Here is a 13,300-nt window from a genome sequence, read left to right as displayed (position 1 = left end):
TTTTTTTTTTTTTTTTGGTAGGTCTGTAGAGCTACAAACTTCCCTCTCAAGACTGCTTTCACTATGTCCTATAGATTTTGGAGTTTTCATTGTAGTTTATTGCCATGATGCTTTTTATTTCTTATTTGATCTCTTTGGTAAGCCAATTTGGTCCATTTACTTTTAAAGTTATTATTAATAGGTACTTACTTGTCACCATTTTTATTCTTTATGCCTCTGTTCTTCTTTCCTTCCTAATTCTTCTTTTTATAATAGACCCTTTAGCATTTCTTGCATTATTGGTTTGGTGGTAATAAACTTCGTTATTCCTTTTTTGTCTGTGAAGATCCTGATTTCATCCTCAACTTTGATTGATAGCCTTGGATTACAGTATCCTTGGGTACAGTATTGGTTTAGATCCTTCCATTTCATGACTTTGTATGTTTCATTCCATCCCCTTCTGGCCTGATGTGTTTCTGTTGAGAAATCCATCTATAGTCTGATGGGAGATCCCTTGTAGGTAACTTTCTGTCTCTCTCTGGGAGCCTTTAAGATTCTTACCTTGTCATTTTTTTTGTTTCTGTTTTTTCGTCCCCCCCCCCCCAATTTAATTATAATGTGTCTTGGTGTTGGTCTTTTTGGGTTTATCTTGTTTGGGACTCTGTAAGTTTTTGGATTTCTGTGAGGTTTTTCTTCTTCCCTATATCAGGGGAGCTTTCTGTCATTATTTCTTCAAATAGGTTTTCTATTCCTTGCTCAGTTTACTCTTCTTCTGGCATCCCTAAAATGCAGATGTTGTTTTGTTTACTGTTGTGCCAAAGTTCCCTTAAACTCTCGCACTATTTTTTGTTTTGTTTTTTTGTTTGTTTGTTTTCCAGTTTTTGTTCTGCTTGGGTATTTTTCTTTGTCTTCTAGCTAACTGCTGTGGTCCTCTGCTTCTTCTAGTCTACTGTTTGTGCTTTTTATTGTGTTCTTTATTGCAGTGATATAATTTTTCATTTCTTCTTGGTTCTTTTTCATTTACTCTTGGTTCTTACACATATTGTTGAATTTGTCTTCCATCCTTTTTAGCATCCTTATGACCATTGCTCTGAATTCTTTCTTTTACATATACTTGCCTCTATTTTGTTTAGTTCTTTTTCTGGTAATTCCTCCATTTCTTTCATATGGGAGATGTTTCTTTGTCTCCCCAGGATCACTCCTCTCAGGATGTCTGGGTATATAGCTCGCTTTCTCTTGTATTGTCTTAAAGGCACAAAATACAACACACACACACACACACACACACACACACACAAAAACAAAACAAAACAAACAAAAAAAAAAACACAATGCACAGGGCACCAAACAAATCTATTCATTATACTAATAACCCCATATAAAGGTAACCACCTGAGAAAAGAGAATAGGGGAGATAAAAGTGTGCAATAATGATATTGATAAATGATGTAAGAGAAAAAATAAAGAGAAGAAGAAAAAAAGGAGAAAATATATGGATATGGGGACAAAACTCCAAAAAATCTACAACTAATTAAAAACAAAAAACAAAACAAAGACCTATTGATGGATGCAAACAACAAACAACTAATCCAAAATATGCAAACAAACATCCAAACAACAAACACCTAGATGAATCTGAGGAGACAGAGTTCTCTCTAGGCGATTTCTCACTTTTCTGTCCATGGATTGCTTCACCAGCTGTGTTTAATTCACCAATTTTGGATGGATATTATTTGATTGAGTTGTTCCTCCCATCTTCTCTGTGTGAAGGTACACAACCCATCCATGTATTCAGCTCCAATTTGTCTCCCCCTCAACTGACTTTTTAGGCACCTGTGGCTGGAGAGGCTGGTTGGGGGTTCCAGCTGAGGCAGCTGGTCCCTGGGCATTGTTGTTGTAGGGTCCCAGGAGATATCTGATATCTCCCTGGTTGAAGACAAGGCAGGGCTTCTGATCACAGCCACTCTCTCCTTCAAGATGGCATAGTCTCTGTGCCAGAGCCAGCTGCTCTGGGAGAGATCAGTATGAGAATTTTTTTATAAGAGAATGAAAGAAAAAATATAGTTCATAACCCTCACAAACTTAGACACTTACTCTGGAAACTTTAAGATATCTTAGGTAAATTTACTTTAAACTTGTTAATATTAATTTAATATAGCATTGCTCTAGCCGAAACCAGTTTTGCTCAGTGGTAGAGCGTCGGTCTGTGGACTGAAAGGTCCCGGGTTCGATTCCGGTCAAGGGCATGTACCTTGGTTGCAGGCACATCCCCGGTAGGGGGTGTGCAAGAGGCAGCTGGTTGATGTTTCTCTCTCATTGACCTTTCTAGCTCACTATCTCTCTCCCTTCCTCTCTGTGAAAAATCAATAAAATATATTTTTTAAAAATTTAATATATTAAAAAGATTGTGTAGAGATAGAAAATATTACTAAAAGATAACTCCTTAGTCACATTATGAAATAAAAAATCAGAATTATACATCTTTTATTTTTAAAAAAAATAGATTTTATTGATTTTTTACAGAGAGGAAGGTAGAGGGACAGAGAGCTAGAAACATCGATGAGAGAGAAACATTGACCAGCTGCCTTCTGCACAGCCCATGTGCCCGCAACCAATGTACATGCTCTTGACCGGAATCTAACCTGGGGCCTTTTAGTCCACAGGCCGACGCTCTATCCACTGAGCCAAACCGGTTTCGGAGAGAATTATACATCTTTTAGAAGCTAGATTTGCTATCGCAATTAAAATGAAATGGAATTTCAAATTCAAAACACATAAGCACCACATATGTTGCCCATGTTATGATTATACCAGAAAACTGTCAACATATTTTTAAATTATTGCCAATTAGAAATTGTTTCATGAGTTAAGCAATTATTAACTTTAACAGCCAGGAAGATAGCAATTATTATAATCTTTACATAATAATAGTTTTAATGGTGTCTCCAGAGTCCATTAATGCATCTGATATTAGAACAATATTGAATCATATAGTAAAGTTTTTACTGTTACTGTAGAATAGCCCATATTTTTTGCTTGTCTTTTGTTTTGTGTTTGAATTTCTTAGGAAAAAAATTATTTTCTCAATATAGTCCACTTCAAGTTAATAATGTTTATAGAAGGTTCTTCCACAAAATGTATGGTTACTTATTTGTGTATTATAAAGACAAGATATAATAGTAAAGACTTTATGGCAGCCTATAAATATAACTATAGAAATTATACTTTGATTTACCATGTGATAATATCCTCTAGGCATAAGTAATACAATTACTTTACATGCAAATAGCATATTATACAAAATTTATCCTATTTTCCATTTGAAATGTTTTATTTCACTTGTTGGATAGAAATGAAAGCTATAATGGACAATTAAGAAATTTGATGAAAATCACATAGAAAATTAGTGTTACTGTATTTTCTCATATTTTACTAATTATTTAATATAAGACATACATTTTTAAAATCAACTTAAGGCAATATTTCTTATTGTCTTTTTAGTCTCTTATTTTTTTTTCTGCTCTATTTTTTGTTATTTCCTTTCTTCTACTAACTTTGGGCTTTATTTGTTCTTACTTTTCTAGTTCTTTAGGTAAAAAGTCACATTGTTTATTTGAGCATTTTCTAATTTCTTGAAGTAAGTATTTATCATTATGAACTTCCCTCTTAAGACTGCTTTTGATGCATACCATAATTTTGGTATGCTACATTTCCATTTTTCTTTGTCTTAAATAATTTTTTATTTCTCTTTTAATTGCTTTTTGGTCCCCTGATTGTTCAAGTAGCATGCTGTTTAATTTCCACATATTTGTAAAATTTCCAATTTCTTTCTGTAATTAATTTATTTTTTCATATTATTGTGGTTAGAAAATTGCATGTGCACACCACTCAAAGTAATCTATAGATTTCTCAAATGCTTGCTGAACTTCAATTCCAGAGAATATGTTTTTCTTTTAATTTTGGTGTTTACTTTTAAGGTCTACTTCAATTTTTAAAAATGTATATAAGTCAAAACACAGGAAGAAAAGAAAGCAAAGTGATAGATTAGCAACTTACTTGGCATATTTTTTTTTTTTTTACCATAAATGGATAATTCACTTAAAGTAATTATTCAAGGGCAAGACCCTTGACTAGGCAGCACAGACATGGCTTTGATGACTGGTTTTGTAAATCAATTAATTGTATGGTCTTTGGAAAGTTCCTAAAAGTTATTTAACCTCAGTTTAACATTTGTGAACAGAGAATTAGACTCACTTTCAAAAAGCATATTGAGGATTACATAGAAAACATATTTAAGAGTTCGTAGACATTACTAAATATTTCAAATTTCCCTCTATTTTACTTCCCACTATTCCATGCCATATTACCTTAATGGCTTACAAGGTGGAAACTTTTTTGCAGCTATGGCAAACTCTTCTGAAGTAGTTATTTGCTAAGGAACTGATAGGTGTGTAAATTCACCTTTCAGACCTATTACATATTGGACTATTAAGAATCTTCAGGCTATTTTCTCAAATTAGACAGTTTATTTATCTAAGTGTCAGAGACCAAAACACTCTCAGCAAAGGCTGACACATTCTTGCCTACACTGCTAAGCATACATATACAGCAAAACCAAAACTTCTTTCATAACTACAAATTTAGACATACTCCTTTTCTGGAAGCCCCTCCAAATCTGCTAACTTTCCTAATCTTTCCAGAGGGGACCTGGCAAGTCCAAGAGCAGGTTACAAGCCAGTTTCCTGGTAAGACTTAGTAGACATTGTTTGTACACTTGAAGTGCAAACTATAAAGGCTGGCTTGTCAATCTTTATTAAATGAAATTTATTCTCAAGTTTGAAACTCCAAGTAGCGCCTGGGTTATAAAATCAATGTGTGTAATTATTTCCTAATACAAAAGAGGGCAATTTCTTATTGAACATATATAAATACCTATCAGCCAATAAAAGTAAAAACACTAGGTAAAAGTACTTATTTCTCAATCTTGAGAATTTGGCAAAAACAAGATATTGTTTTTTAAATGTTTATTATGATTTTCAAAACCATAGTCTACTAAAATTAGAGGTAGGTCTAGACTAAGGAGAAAGAAAAAGTTCTTTTTTTATAGACCTTAATAAAGAAAATCTTTCTTTATAGAAAATCTATCTGATATTAGATTTTTAAAAGTTTAGCCATAATATATTTTTAAAACACATATTTATTTTTTCTTACCAGTTTACTCAATCTCACATAATTAATTCCTATTCTGTCAGATTAGGCACCCTATTACTTGGAATGACATGGTTTATTTTCAAAGACCACAAAAGTAATATACCTGTAAGAATTTTTAAAACTGTTTAAGGAGTGAGGAAATTCTATCATTTTCTTTTTTGTAATTTTAAAAGCAATTACAGGCAAGACAATTTAAACATAAAAGCACATAAATTTATTCCAGGATGACAAGAAAGTTTTCATCCCTGGACAGATTTCATACTAACTCTCTTTAAGAGCAAACTGCATCCTCCAAAACCAATATGTAATTTAACAAAGAGAAAACAAAATTCTAGTCTTGCAGTAATATAACAATTGCAGGTAAAGAACTCATAAGATTTTTTTAAAAAAAAATCCAATTCAAACAGCACCAATTTTGTTAAAATTTTAGCACATTTCATTGCTTCTTTTCAGGCTCATTATCTAAAGGTTTTTCGAAACAAAATACAAGTTTACTTCTTCTTAAACATTCATTTCCCCTCAAATGTTCTACCACTTTCTGTATATCTGCAAATTGATGTTTTAATATCTTCTTTCACATTCTGACACAATTACACATTTTGAGTTTAAGGTATTACTCTCTATCTTTTTTTTCTTTGATAAATTAAAACTACAGTATTAGTTAAAATAAGCAATATTCAATACACATTTATAGTTCTTTAATACTTTGGTTCTATTATAGTTTGATCATCCACATTAATTACAATTATAAAAGAAGTATTATTTCTTTTTTTACAGACATGTAGGAAATTGAGAAAAGGGTAATTATGTATGTTATACATAAAACCAGTATTGCTCACAAATATACACTGTATTGTTCCACATACCTATTTGAAAGTAGGGAAAGATACAGTATTAATATAGAATGTTTCCTATTGCTACATAAAGAATTACTACCAGATGTCCAGCTTGAAATTACACAGATGCATTGTCTCAGTTTCCATGGCTCAGGAGTCCAGCCATGGCTTCGCTGAGTTCCCTACTCAGGCTGAGCAGGCTGAGATCAAGGTGTCTGTTTGGCTAGCACTGTATAATAATATTTACTGAAGTTTGGGGCCTTCTAAATTTATGCCAACTCCTAATGTAATTAAGTTCCTTGCAGCTGTAGAACTAAATTTCCATTTCCTTTCTGACTGTTGAATTAAGGGTCATTCTTGCCTCCTAGAAACTGTCCTCATGTCTTAGCCACATGGCTTTCATTTCAATACCAACAGGAGGTCTCTGTGGGCAACAAGTGTCTGGGACTCGCTATTTTGCCACTTGATGACAACAAAAGTTCAAGGATTTTTTTTATTATTATTAATTAGGTTTTCTAAGAAAAACAAACACAATTCTTTAAATTTTAAATATGTATTTTTATTATATTCTACACAACTTATAAAAAATAGTGATTGTGCTAGCAGCTTCTGTGAGAAGGCATTTTTAATGAAAAAGGTTAGTATATTTAAAGTATTAGAAGTTTAGCTTCTTTATTTTTTATCAGATTTCTATAAGAATTTATTCTTCATCAGCTAGTCAGAATAGGAACTTCTGTAAAGTTAAGAAACTTTTAATCCTAGAAATAAAATTTACACTAATATTAACAACAAGAAGTCTTTTTCTTTTACAGATAAAATGCCAATCACAAAGTGCTTAGAACTTCTATTTTACAACTTTATTCATAGATAAAATAAAATACAGGTACAGAAAGACATATAAACAATTCCAGTATGGTTAAAGAGACCGAAAGAAAGAAAGAGAGAGAGAGAGAGAGAGAGAGAGAGAGAGAGAGAGAGAGAGAGAGAGAGAGAGAAGAAGAAGAAGAAGAAGAAGAAGAAGAAGAAGAAGAAGAAGAAGGAGGAGGAGGAGGAGGAGGAGGAGGAGGAGGAGGAGGAGGAGGAGGAGGAGGAGGAGGAGGAGGAGGAGGAGGAGGAAGGGAGGGAGGGAGGGAGGGAGGAAGGAAGGAAGGAAGGAAGGAAGGAAGGAAGGAAGGAAGGAAGGAAGGAAGGAAGGAAGGAAGGAAGGAGAAAGAATGAAAGAAAAACATATTCTAGTGGGCAGACCTTTAAGTATGCATAATTTCTTACCCTAATATATATATACATTGTTTCACTCTTTCTTCAGTTATAAGACACATTTTCTTTCCCGCTTACTTTGTGATACTGAGTAGAAAGAACAGGGCTAGGCAGCCAATGATGAGAAGGAGGCCATCAAGGGGAGTGCAGCTTGCTTACTGCACCACAGAGACAACAGAAGGGATCTATTGTAGAACTGAACCCATTTAGATGGGAGCAGTGGGAGTTGCTAAGACAACCTAGCTGGGCTGGGAAAGTCTGGCAAATGTAGGAGACATGAGCTTTGAAATGCATGGATATTGTTAAGACTGGCAGCTTGCAGATAACCAATCACCAGAATGTTACTAAGGCAGAATTCTTTAAAAGAACCAATCAGGAGTTAGCAAAGCATATACCTACTCCTAGGCAAAGAGCACTTTGTGTTTTTCCCCCTCTTCTCTCTCATGCACACTGGGTTCCTGGCTTTCCTGTGGCAGGGGATATACTCCCCGCCACCACATGGATTATGGGCATGTGGGACTCCACACGTGGACCAATGGATTTTAACTAGCTTGGCTGCTGAACTCAATTTGGTTGGAATATGGAAGGGAAGCTGTGGACACTGGCAGGATGCTTTTGGCTATCCTGGAACCCCAGCTGCACATGTTTCAGGACTGGCTTAAGGGGCCTGGGACTTTGGATCTGGGACAAAGGAGCTGCACCAGCAGCCTGCTTTGGGCCCCCTCCCTGCGCTCCCTGCTGCAGGGAGTCCTTCTATCTCCCAGTAAACATTGCTTCTGCTAACCATTTCTGTCCGCCAATTCATTCTTCAATTTTGTGAGACAATGAACTCCAACCCGACCGAAAATTTTGACGTAAATAATAAGCTCCCTAAGTGTTAAAATTCCTTAAACTGAAGAAACACTAACAAACATCTCAAAGTTCATTTTCTGATTTCATCTTTTAATGCTTTCACATATTTTTTTACATCGAAACTGTGGCATCCCAGACAGTATACCAGTTTCAAAACTGAAAAGACAGGTGTACAGCCAGAACCAGATGGATAAGGTTCTGACTTTGGGGGCAAAACCGCCACTCCAAACTCCAAGACTAGAGATTTCAGACTCCTATTTGAAAGATAATAAACAGAATAGCTTTCAGTCATTACTTACAGGGTTTTTATTTTTTTATTATTTTTAATTTTTTTATTTTTAAAATTGTGAAAGATAAAGATGTATTAGGTCATTAGACATTAACATATGAATCTTTGGAAATAAGGCCATTGGTACAAAACCTCACCTCCTGTTGGCCTGGTTGCCCTCAACTGTGCACCCCCTCTCCAACCCCCCCCCCCCCCCCCCCGCCCCTCCACTGGCCTGGTCGTCCTTCACTAATCCCCTTGTCGGCCTGGTCCACCTCCACCCCACACATCCTGCTGCTCAGAGGTTTGGTTGCCCCTCACTAACCCCCGCTGGCCTGGTCTCACCACGCAGCCTGTTTGTTGAGATGGTCACTCAGGCTCTACGGCAGCGGCTCTCAACCTGTAGGTCGCAACACACGGGTTGCTTAGACCATTGGAAAACACAGACATTTACATTACAATTCATAACAGTAGCAAAATCACAGTTATGAAGTAGCAACAAAAATAATTTTATGATTGGAGGTCACCACAACATGAGGAACTATATTGAAGGGTCACGGCATTAGAAAGGATGAGAACCACTGGTCTAGAGGCTCCTTGTTAGCAATGGCTATATGGCCACTGGCTTATACCATAAAGACTCATATACCTACTAGAGACCTGGTGTACGAAATTTGTGCATGAGGGGGGTGCCCCTCAGCCTAGCCCGTACTCTCTCCAATCTGGGACCCCTCAAGGGTTTGTCCAGCTGCCCATTTAGGCCCAATCCTGGTGGAATCAGGCCTAGATGGGCAGTCAGACATCCATCTCACAATCAAGGACTGCTGGCTCCCAACTGCTCACCTGCCTGTATTTGAGATTGCCCCTAACCACTTTTTCCTGCCAGCCTGGTCACCCCTAACTGCCCTACCTTGCAGGCCTGGTCACCCCCAACTGCCCTCCATTTTAGGTCTGCCCTTCCGTGCAGGCTCAGTCACCTCCAACTTCCCTCCTCTGCTGGCCTGGTTGCCCCAACTGTCCTCCCTTGCAGGCCTGGTCCCTCCCAACTGCTCTCCCCTGCTGGCCTGATCACCCACAACTGCCTTCCCTTGCAGGCCTGGTACATCCCAACTGCCCTCCCCTGTTGGCCATCTTGTGGTGGCCATCTTGTGTCCACACGGGAGCAGCCATCTTGTGTGTTGGAGTGATGGTCAATCTGCATATTACTCTTTTATTAGACAGGATAGAGGCCTCGTGCATGGGTGGGGCCAGCTGGTTTGCCATGAAGGGTGTTCCAGATCAGGGTGGGGGTTCCCTTTAGGCATGGGGCGGCCTGGGCAAGGGGCCTGGGCAAGGGACTTGAAGGCTGGCCATGCCTCCCAGTGACCCAAGGGGATGCCCTGGTGTCTGGGATTTATTTACCTTCTACAATTGAAACTTTATAGCCTGGAGCAGAGCCAAGCTACCTGCTCACTTCGTGGTGGCAGCCATTTCTGTTGGAATTTATGTATCTTCTACAATTGAAACTTTGTAGCCTGGAATGGAGGCCTGGGCCATCCAGGGTGTGCAGAAAGCTTCACTTCCTCCATCGCTGAGGAAACCCACGTCTCCCTCCATGGCTGCAGCCAACTTGGTTGGGGTTAATTTGCATACTTATTGGCTTGTGGGCATGGCTTGCAGGTGTAACAGAGTGATGGATAATTTGCATATTACTCTTTTATTAGATAGGATAACTTCTCATGTCTTCTACACCTACCACCCTGCCTTCAAGTAGGTCAAAATCCTGGCTGAAGGATTTGGACCCAACAATAAGAATGAGGGATATTTAGTATTTTGTGAATTGCCTAGTGGCCTGGTTTTTGTCTCATTTTATTATGGACTCAGAGTAACTTTAAATACACATCTGTCACATTTTTATGTTAAATAATGGTAAGAATGACTTATTTGTAAGCATTACTCAGTTTATAATGACATCAAATCTAGTTAAATACATTTCTGGACATTAGAGGCTGCTTCCCTGCCCGCCCTCCCCCCAACCCCTCCCCACTCCCTGCTCCCAACACACACACACACACACACACACACACACACACACACACACTACACACACACTTTTTTCTTTTTTTAAAAAAAAATATCTTTTATTGATTTTTTTTTCAAGAGAGGAAGAGAGAGAGATAGTGAGTTAGAAATATCAATGAGAGAGAAACATCAATCAGCTGCCTCCTGCACAACCCCCTACTGGGGATATTCCCACAACCAAGGTACATGCCCTTGACCATAATCAAACCTGGTACTCTTCAGTCTGCAGGCCGACGTTCTATCCACTGAGCCAAACTGGTTAGGGCCACACACACTTTTTTCAACAAATATAACACAAAGTCTAGGAAGAAATAAATAGGGTTTATGACAGGTTCTTATATTAAACATAAGGTAATATAATATTACTTGAAGGTAAAGTTCAAGTTAAAGAGGTATATAAACTCTAAAGCAATCATTAAAAGAACACAATTAATAAGCAAATAAAGAAGATAAAATTGAATTTAAAATATATTATAAAATTTTAAAATTGAATTTAAAATGTAGTCTAAAATAAAGTAGAAAAAGAAGAAAAATTGAATAAGAACAGATGAATAAACACAACTACCAGACCAAAACAGTAGATTTAAACCCAACATTCTCAATAATCAAAATAAAGTATTATAAATAGCGTAAGAGAAAGAACTTGACATATTGTATATAATAAAAAGCAAGACCCAAATACATGCAGCTTATAACAAAAAACACATTAAATATCCTATCTAATAAAGAGGGGATATGCTAATTGACCGTTATGCCCTCACAAGATGATGGAACCCACAGCTACAAGATGGCTGTGCCTAGTCCCTCAGCCCTGCCTCATCTAGTCTCAGTCCCACTGGGGGATGGCATGCACCGCATGCCTCATCCAGCATCAGTCCCCAAGTCCCCTTAGCCCTGCCTCATCCAACCTCATTCCTCAGATACTCAGCTCCTCCTCATGCAGCTGGAGTCCCCAAGTCCCCTCAGCCCCACCTCATCTACTTGGAGTGCGCCAGTTCCCTCAGCTCTGCCTCATCCAGCCTCAGCCCCCTCACACATCCCCTCAGCCCCACCTAACTCAGTTCCCACATCCAGTCTCATCCAGCCTCAGTCCCCCAGTCTAGCAGGGAGGGCAGTTGGAGGCAATCGGGCAATCTGGGCAGCAGTTAGGCATCAATCATCAATCAGACTGGCAGGCAGAGTGGTTAGGGGCAATTAGACAGGCAGGCAGGTGAGTGGACCAGTAGTCCTGGATTGTGAGAGGGATATCTTCAAGGGGTCCCAGATTGGAGAGAGTTCAAGCTGGTCTGAGGGACAACCCCCCATGCATGAATTTCATGCAACAGGCCTCTATATATAACTATAAAAAATTAAAGGTAAAATAATGGAAAAGATGTACTATACATACTATAATATATCTTAAAAAAAAGAGGTGGTTTTATTAATGTCAAAGTAGATTTCAGAGCAAATGATAAAGAGAGTAATTATACAATGACAAGAGGATGAAATAATAAAAACAAACAGCTTAATCATAGATCTTTTTGCACCTACTAAGAAAGATTTAAAATACTTAAGCACGAACTGATAAAGCTGAAAGATAAAATTGATAAACCCATAATGGTACTTGTAGATATCAACAAATAGATAAGAAAACCAGTAAGATTTGAAAAAATTGAGCAACACTATTAAATAAGTTTGTTATAATGATATTTATAGAACATTTTATTCAATAATAACAGAATGCACCTTCTTTTTCAGGATAAATAAAACATTTATGAAGAACATGCATTCTATTTTATGCTATAAAACAAAGCTCAAATAATTAAAAAGGATTCAAATAGTACACTATTCTGTGACCATGAAGGAATTAATTAAAAATCAATAATTAAAAGATAATTTCAAACATTTGAAAATTAAACAGCATACTTCTAAATAAACATGGGCAAATTAAAAATAAAAGGAGATTTAGAAATACTTTCAACTTAGTGAAAAGGAGAACACAACATCCTAATTTATTGAATGCAGCTAAAGCTTAAAGGGAAAATTATAGCAATAAACTTCTAAATTAGAATAGTATAAAGATTCCTAATGACTGTGTGCTTGATATTACCTTAAGAAACTAGAGAAAGAAGAGCAGTTGGACCACAAAGTAAACAAATGAAAGGGAATACTAAAGATCAGAGTAGAAATCAGAGATACAGAAAACAGCAACAACAAAAAACTCAGTGAAAACAAATGTTTCTTTCAGAAAATTGATAAAATTGAATAACCTCTGTTAAGAATTATATGAAGGAGAGACACACAGAGTAATTATAAATAGTAGGAGTAAGTGGTGCTACTTATAGTAGCATAAAAAATACAAACTACATAGACATAATTCAAACAATATAAATCTAAGAACTATGAACTGAAAAATATAAACATTAAGAAATTATAGGAGACCTAAATAAATGGTAAGATATACACTATTTATACATCAAGAGATCCAATATGTTTATTTCAATTGTTCCTAAACTGATCTACAGATTCAATACAATTCCAATAAAAATTCCAACAGGAATTTTTATATAACTCAACCCAATGAAAGTCATGTTGAAATGTAAAGGACCTACGATAGGTCCGATGGTTAGGTTTATGGTTAGGTTAATGTGACTGGGCCACAGAATGTCCAGATAGCCACCAAATATTATTGAGGCTGCTTCTGCATGGGAGTGTTTGCAAATGAATCTGACATTATAATTGTTAGACTGAGCAAAACAGATCATTCTTCATAATATGGATGGGTCTCATCCAATCAGTTGAAGTCTTGGATAGAACACAATGGCTGACTTTCTTTCAAGTAGGAGAGAATTCTGCC

Source organism: Pipistrellus kuhlii, unplaced genomic scaffold, assembly GCF_014108245.1.
Source record: "Pipistrellus kuhlii isolate mPipKuh1 unplaced genomic scaffold, mPipKuh1.p scaffold_m20_p_1, whole genome shotgun sequence".
NCBI lineage: Eukaryota > Metazoa > Chordata > Mammalia > Chiroptera > Vespertilionidae > Pipistrellus > Pipistrellus kuhlii.
The sequence above is the reverse complement of the archived record's forward strand: the minus strand, read 5'-3'. Positions refer to the sequence as shown.